Source organism: Phalaenopsis equestris, unplaced genomic scaffold (genome assembly GCF_001263595.1).
Source record: "Phalaenopsis equestris unplaced genomic scaffold, ASM126359v1 Scaffold233969, whole genome shotgun sequence".
Classification (NCBI taxonomy): Eukaryota; Viridiplantae; Streptophyta; class Magnoliopsida; order Asparagales; family Orchidaceae; genus Phalaenopsis; species Phalaenopsis equestris.
In genome coordinates this window covers 13,447-21,901 of record NW_018251897.1, presented here as the reverse complement: position 1 = coordinate 21,901, position 8,455 = coordinate 13,447, and positions in this window count along the sequence as shown.

Genomic DNA, 8,455 nt, shown 5'->3' with positions numbered 1-8,455 from the left:
TTATAACATCCATTCTATAACATTCATTATCTTTACCTTTTGTAGAATACTTCATTGATCTTGAAATGTTAAAAGTAACATTTTGATCATTAACGCACATTGTTAATTCCCTTTTCTACACATCTATCATTGCTCTTCCTACGACTAGGAAATCTCTCCTTAAAATGATAGGTATCTCTTTATCTTCCTCCATATCCAGCACAATGAAATCAACAGAAAAGATAAATTGATCCACTTTCACTAAGACATCTTATATAACTCCTTTAGGGTACGTTATCGAATGATCTGCTAACTATATAATTATAGTCGTAGGGTTTATTTCTCCTAATCCCATTCTTTTAAATATTGATAATGGCATAAGGTTAATTCTTGCACCTAAATCACATAAAACATTCCCATAAAATCTGTCTCCTATCCCACATGGAATTATAAAGCTATTAAGATCTTTAAGGTTTCAGGAAGCTGTTTCTGAATAATTGCTTTGCACTCCTCACTAAGTGCAACAGTCTCATTATCTTTAAACTTCCTTTTCCCGTTGAGAATATCCTTCATAAACTTTAAATAGCTTAGCATTTGTTCTATTGCTTTAGCAAATGGAATATTAATTGTAACCTTCTTAAAAATTTCCATAAAATTTGAAAATTGCTTATCCAACTTCTGTTGATGAAGTTTCTGAGAAAATGGAGGTGTTGGTTTTTCCAAATCAATTTTCAGTGGAGAAATAAGTCTTTCAGAATCTCTTGAAGCATCTTCTTTTGATTTTTCAATTTCTTCTCTCTTTACTTCAGTTTCTTTTTGAACCTTACCTTCCAACTCTCTTCCACTTCTAAGTGGAACGGCTTTTACTTGCTTTTTATTCTGGTCTTTCAGATTTGTTTCAATATTACTAGGAAGTGTTCCTTGGGATCTATTACTTAATGAATTTGTGATTTGTCCAAGTTGATTCTTAATATTTCTAATTGTAGCTCATTGACTTTGGAACCGATTTTCTATTTGTAACACCAATTCTTCTATAGCCAACCTCTTCCATTAAGTTATGGATTACTGTTGAAACCTAGATGATAAGTAGATCTATAATTATTATTCCCTGGGTTGTTTAAGTTTCCCAATGGGTTTACTTGATTGTTCCCCCATTGTTGATTATTACCACCCGTAGTATTATTCCAATTGAAGTTGGGATGTTTCTTCCAACCTGGGTTATAATAATTTGAATATGGGTTATTCTGCTTGTTATTTATGGAATTCAAAGTTTCTAATGATGCTTTAGAATCTATCATTTAGCCTAATGAATTCTCTTCAATCATTGAAATTGGTTGAGAAAAATTCATTCCAAATTAGTCTAACTTCCTTGAAATTGCAGCAACTTGATTTACTAACATAGTAAATGCATCAGATTCATGAATATTGGCTACTTTCTTTAGATTCACCCTCTAAAAAGGCCATTAAAAATTATTGGTAGTCATTTCTTCAATTAAAGAATAAGCATCATGAAATGGTTTTGATATCAACGAACCATCAGCAGCGGCATCAATAATAGATCTAAGAGACCCAACTAATTCATTATAAAAAGTTTGAATTATTAACCAATCTGATATAGCATGGTGTGGACACTTTCTTAAGAGTTCTTTAAAACATTCCCATGCTTCATAAATAGATTCCCCTTCAAACTGATTAAAAGATGTAATGTCATTTCTAAGCTTCATAGTTTTTGATAGTGGAAAATATTTAGCAAGAAATTTTTGTGTTAAATCACCCCAAGTTCTGATAGATCCAAGTGCTAATGAATTCAACCTCATCTTAGCTTTATCCCTCAATGAGAAAAGAAATAACCTAAGTTTTATGTCATCATCTGATACACCATCATATTTAAATGTAGCACACAATTCTAGAAAATTGGCAAGATGTAAATTTTGATCTCTAGTTGGTGATCCCCAAAACTGATTATTTGATACCATTTGGATAATAACAAGTTTAATTTCAATTGAATTAACCACCACAATAGGTTTTTGAATACTACAATGAAGTTCACTTACCGTAGAGTTGGCATAATCTCGTAAAGTTATATATTCTTAATGAATTGCAGCATTTTGATCATTTTGGTTTGCATTTTCTGTAATTTTTTTTAGATTTTTTAAATTTTTTAATTTTTTTTGCTTTTTCTGATTTTTGTTAACAGTTCTTTCTAATTCGGGATCGTAGAGCACTAGTCCTTCAGAACCTGAACTACACATACTCTAGCATAAAATAAAAAAAAATACACAAAAATAAAATACTACAATAATATATTCCTATAATAACTCTTAAAGTTTAAATATGACTTTTTTTAAAAATATAAATTTGCTTTCAATCAATTCCCCGTCAACGACGCCAAAAACATGATCCCGGCTATTTAAATGCAATAGTATAACAAAGTCTTTGACTATATTTTTCACTTATATTTCCTTACTCTACAACAGTATAAAAATTTTGATCTGGAGAAAATAAGAATTTAACTTTTCAATTTATATATATTGGGATAATTCACAAGTATACATATAATTATCAAGTAATATAAGACTTTTTGATTAATCCCTGAATATCAAACTCATGGGAATTGTTCACAATATGCACTTTTAAATAGCAAAGTTTCTATTTCAAAAAGACAATTACTTAAACTACAGATATTTTCACAGTAGTTAAAATTTAATTTTTTTTGGTATTTTTAATATTTTGACAAAACAATAAAAATTTCTAAAGATAACTTGAGTTTATGTAAAAGAAAAACACTGAATATGAACATATCTTTCTTCTTATCGTGAATCAGTAATAAATATAGGAATTCTGTTGTGGAAGTATGCAAAATGTGCTGTGTCAAATAAAAGCAATATTATTTCTTACCCTTACTAGAGATGATATAAAGAGCATTGCCTAATTTAAAGTTTAAATAGTTCTGAAGACCGACTAGGCAGGTGATACACCAAAATATATGCATTTTTAGACCCATATTTTATTCTCATTTTCGGTGATATTGCACTTTAATGGAAGATATTTTGATGTTTTCTTACAGATTGTTGATTTTTAGGGCTTAAAGCAAAAAGAAAGCAAAAAGAATGAAATTTGGAGTCAAAATTATATTTTTGAAGAAATGCTCAGCACTGGCAGTGCCGAGGTCAGCTTTGACTGCGCAAAACAACTTAATGCTTGAGATTTTTTACACAGCGCAGGTGGCGCCAAACCGGTGCCGACGGAACCAAAGGTAGTACATACCACATTTCTAGAAGGTTCTATGTATTTAGACAATTTTTTTGAGAGTTTTTCAAGGCACTACTTGGAGAACCGACCTTCGGCTCTATATGGGACCATATTTCATCAGAAAACTGCTCCTCTACGTTTTTCACACCTCTACATTTAGTTTTCACACCACATCATTCCATTCCACTACCATATCATATTGGAGTCAATTAGTTATTTTACTTTCATAGTTTAGAGTTTTTGTGGTGAGATTTAGTGTGAAACTTTCTGTAAGAGTGTTGGAGAAGGAAAAAAGTGAGAGATATCTTCTTCCTGCATTTTTAAGGAAAGGCTACAAAGGATTTGCTTTGAGAAAGAGTTTTTAGATAAGTATTGCTTATTTATCAGTGTTGTATGAACTTTCTTTTATATATGAAATTTAATTTTTATTATTTATTTCTCATGAAGTTTGAGTACTTCCCTCTATCTTTCTCCCTACTCTGAGATATGATGAAATGAAGGGATTATATGGATGTGCCAATATTAAAATGTAAAATAAATTGTGATGATTTTTCAACTCCAAACTTAATTTACTTTTCGATGTGGCCAATTGAATTGTTAAAATGTGTTGTGAAACATATGATCCGGGAAATGAAGTATGAGTTCTACAACAGTGTGAGGATCACATTTGATTCCATGGAGGATAACATCGTTCATGGAATTAAGTGCAAATAAATTGGGAAATATTCTTTGTTGGGTGTAGAATTGGAGAACCTTTAGGATGCAGACTAAAATCTTCAATTTGGTCTTATTGTTTAAAACTGAAGCGAGAGCTAACCTTCATGAATGATGAGAAATAATGTTAAGTCAACCCAACTAACAAATGGTATGTCGGGCTGACGACGTTAAACCAAGCACTTTGTGGGAGACAACCCATACTTATATTTCTATGTATTACTAGTTTATTTGATAAAGTGTCTTATAAATTAGTAGTTAATACTCTTACACAATTGGATTTGTTATAAATTAAGTCAAATATTAGTATTGGAGGAAAATTTGGAATCAAATTGAAAAAAAAAAATGAAAGTCGCAATTTTGGCCACTGGTGCCGACAACCCCATAGATAATGGACATCAGCGCTGGCAGCGCCAATCGGAAGCACGGATGGCGCCGAGTATGGTTGGACGGTTTTAAAAAACTTTTGGCAGATTTTAGCACGATTTCACTTCATAATAACCGTCGTGAAGAGTTTAAAAAGGCCTAGAACATTCTTGGACGCCTAGAGACTTCCTATTTTCGGATTCCATGGCTTCCAATTCCAGAAATACTTTGAGGTATGGAGTTTTCAACATAAAAAAGTTTATTAGTTTTGACACGCAGAGATTATAGGATTAAGTTATTACGAAGAGGAGATTGATCAAGAAAAGAGGATTTGTTAATCATGGAGTGATCAATCCAACTGGTCTGATTGATAAGATCATTCTGCAAAGGAGTTGGGAAGTTCTGTGTTACACTGCATTTGTGGTTGTCGTACCTGTGGTGAAGGAGTTTTATGCAAATTTACATGGAATTACTCAAGGAGTTATCTTCATACGAGGTGTGGTTGTACCATTTACTCCTGCAAGAATTAATGAATTGTATATGATAGACAACGTTCCAATATGTCATTATACAAATTTCATTCCTAGACGAGATTTGATGCAAGACGTGGATAATCTTCTGATAGATCAAACTGAGATGTGGGAGGTATGAGATGAAGGTTATGTTAGTTTCTCTACTTCATTACTTAATCCAATCTCGAAGAAATGACATTTCTTTATTGCTGCAAAGTTACTCCCTACTATGAAAATTAGTAGAGTCACCAAAGAATGTCCTATTTTAAATTACTGCATTCAAATGGAAAACTCATTGACATAGGGTCTATTATATTTAAATTTGTTATTGTTATCCTTACTAATGGACCAATTTATGGACTTGGGCATCCATCTACCATCTTTTTGATTTGCAGTCAAGCCCAAGTGCCATATGAAAGTTGGGAAAAGACTCTATTACCTTTGGAGCCCATGATCCCTATTGATGAGAATTATTTTGGAAATGGAAATGCAGTATTAGAAGCCATCATAGATCTATCTTCACATGCTTCAACTCCATTAATACCACCAATAGTTGGAAGTTCGCTTGCTTTGACAAAGAAATTGAAGAAAATTGAAAGGGAACTTTAGGTTATTATAAATACAGTATGAATGCAGTGGGAGATCTTAGGTACCTTTTTAATAACCTAGATTGGAGAATGAAAGAAAATTTTGATCACACTGGAACTTTTGAAGCCGGAATAGTTCAGATGTTTAAGGAAAATGGGTGGATCGAAGAAAATTTGACAGATCAATTCCCGTACTGATCCTTCTACAACTTATATGTTCATTACCAATCTATGAGAGATATAAGAGGAGGAGAAAGCACTGAAGAAAAGGCGTAATAATTGAAGACTTTAGATTATTTATCTATTTTAGAACATTATATATATTTAGTGTAATTGTGTGGATTTGATTTGATTTGGTTTGTTTTTTCTTTAGAATTCTGAACTTCGATTGTGTGTATAATTTTTTGACAGTGTTTAGTGTTCTGGCTTGATTTCAACGCTGATTTATAATTAGTTTGTTTAATATGTGTGATTGTATAATTAAAAAAATGTGTTTGTAAGAAGAGTAGTTTCATATATATAAGTTAGTTTGTTGTTGCTTGTGAAAATTGGTGTTTGTGAAATGTTTTGTTTGTAAATTATTGTTAGATAAAAATTTGTGCCTAAAATACTAAAAATTTTTGGAGTAAGTTGATAGAAAATTGAAAATTAAAAAAATCAAAATATGGAATTTTTTGGGTCTTCAGCGCCGACGGCGCTGGCATCGGCGCCGACAGCGCCCTCGACCCGACAGCAGATTAAACCTATAAAAATTTGCAATTTTTACTGTGGCCACTATTTTTTATGCTTAAGTCATCTTCAACCTTTGTTTTGGGCAGCTAGGGCTTGATTTTGGGCAGATTTAAGGCGATTTAGAGGCCAAAAGACTTCAGATTTCTTCTTCTCTACCAAATTTTTTTATTTTCACTAAGGATTAATCTCACATTGCATGGATCTGAAAATATGGAAATCTTTTTGAGAAATTTTTGAGAAAATCTTTTTGTGATGAACTCTTATTTAGTGATTTGAAGTTTAAAATGTTTTACATTTTGATTTTTGAAATTTTGGGATTTATTCGGAATTTTTCAAATTTTTTTAGATTTCCTATGACACCTAGATCAAGCAAAAAAAAAAAATATATAACGAGCAAAGATTTGTTAGCTTTAGAGCCAGTGGTCAATTTCATAGTTTGCATGAAAATAAAAAAGTGATTCAGGAACGAGGTTTTAAAAATTCAGGAGGAGAAGTTGAACGTTTGATTATTGCTCGATAGTGGAATTTTTTTTTTGTTTTACTGCCGATGCGATAGCTGAGATTGTAATGGAATTTTGTGTCAATCTTCCTGAAGCTTCTGATAATTTTGTTTTTGTTCGAGGAAAAAGGGTAGAATTTACTCCAAGAAAAATTAATGAGTTTTATCAGTTAGAAGATGTGTATAGATGCCAGTATCATTCTCTTTCTGCTACAAATCAAGCTTTAGATGAAGTTATTTCTTTTCTGACTAGTGAAAAAGGGGCTTAGAAAATAAAGAATGGAGTTAAAGTTAATTTTCCCCTTTTTATGTTAAATGTAGTATCTAAGGTCTGACATTATTTTATTTCTGAGAGGATGATTCCAACGAATCATCATAGCGAAGTAACTAAGGATAGAGCCATCATGAACTTCTGTATTCAGCAAGTGATGGATCATTTATATGAACACTCGATCTATTGCTCTAGGAGAGACCACTGGTGGATTGTCACACCCTGCTCTGATTTATATACTTTGTGAGCAGGCAGGAGTTGATTTTAGACCTAATGAGGAGAGGATTAAGCCTCAAAGACCGATTGGGCCTACTAACATCAAGACTTATGAGTCCCATGTTGATTGGAGATCTGGAAGACAGGCCAGAGATATTCCTTCTACTTCTTGAACCCCTAGTGAGCCTACTTCAAGTGACGCCAGCAACAGGGTGTTGTTGGATCAGATGATGATTCAACAGGGAGATATTTTGAGGTTGGATCATAGGATGCAGAATGTGGAGGCCAAAAATGCTCACACTGATGATCTGATTTGCCAAAAATTTGAATATGATGCTTCTTATGATGATGCTTTAGTGAGATATCTGAGGAGTGACCATACAGTTCAATTCCCTCACCCTCCTTATCCTCCATATCAGCAACAAAAGTTAGATGTCAATGATGAGGAAGATAACGACTGGTGATCTATTTTGTTTCTTTGTTTGTGTTTGTACCGTGTGATTGTATTATTTGTGTTGTGATGTTGTTGAGACTTTGTTTGTTATGTTATATTGAACTTTAATGTGGAAAACTGTTTTCCTTTTTTAGAATTTAGTTTAGTTTTGTTGTTATTTTCAACACTTTGTTATGTATTGTGATTAGCTCTTTCTCAGCAAATTTTATATGTATTATGTGCAATTTAATATTTGTAGTCTTGTACTTTTCATATTAGCACCTGCAACATTTCAAAAATTATGTTAAAAAATCAGAATCTCCAACAGGTATGAATTCTTTTTATATATTTAATTCTTTCTTTTACCCTTCATTTTTAAAGTTCTTCATGTAAAGATCATTTAAAAATTTAAGTTTGGGAGGGGGCATTTTTAGAAAGAAAGAAAGAACTTAATTTTATTTTTCCTCACCTAATTATATTTTCAAAATTTTAAATTTAATATGACCTTTGGTATTAGAGGTTAACTTTGGATAACTATATTTATGTTTCTAAATATATAGTAAATTTAAGTAAAAATTTTCAATAATAAAGTTTAATTCTAGGGACTAAGATATTTGGAAAAGAGAATATGACTATGTTTTTCTATTTTTAGTAAAGGAAATTTGTATTTTTTGAAGTATTAAAAATCTTAAAGAAACTTTGGTATTAGAGGTTATCTTTGGATAACTATATTCATGTTTATAAATATATAGTAAATTTAAGTAAAAAAATTGCAATAATAAAGGTTAATTCTAGGGGCTAAGATATTTGGTAAAAGATAATAAGACTATGTTTTTCTATTTTTAGTAAAAGAAATTTGTATTTTTGAAGTATTAAAAATTTTAAAAGATTCAT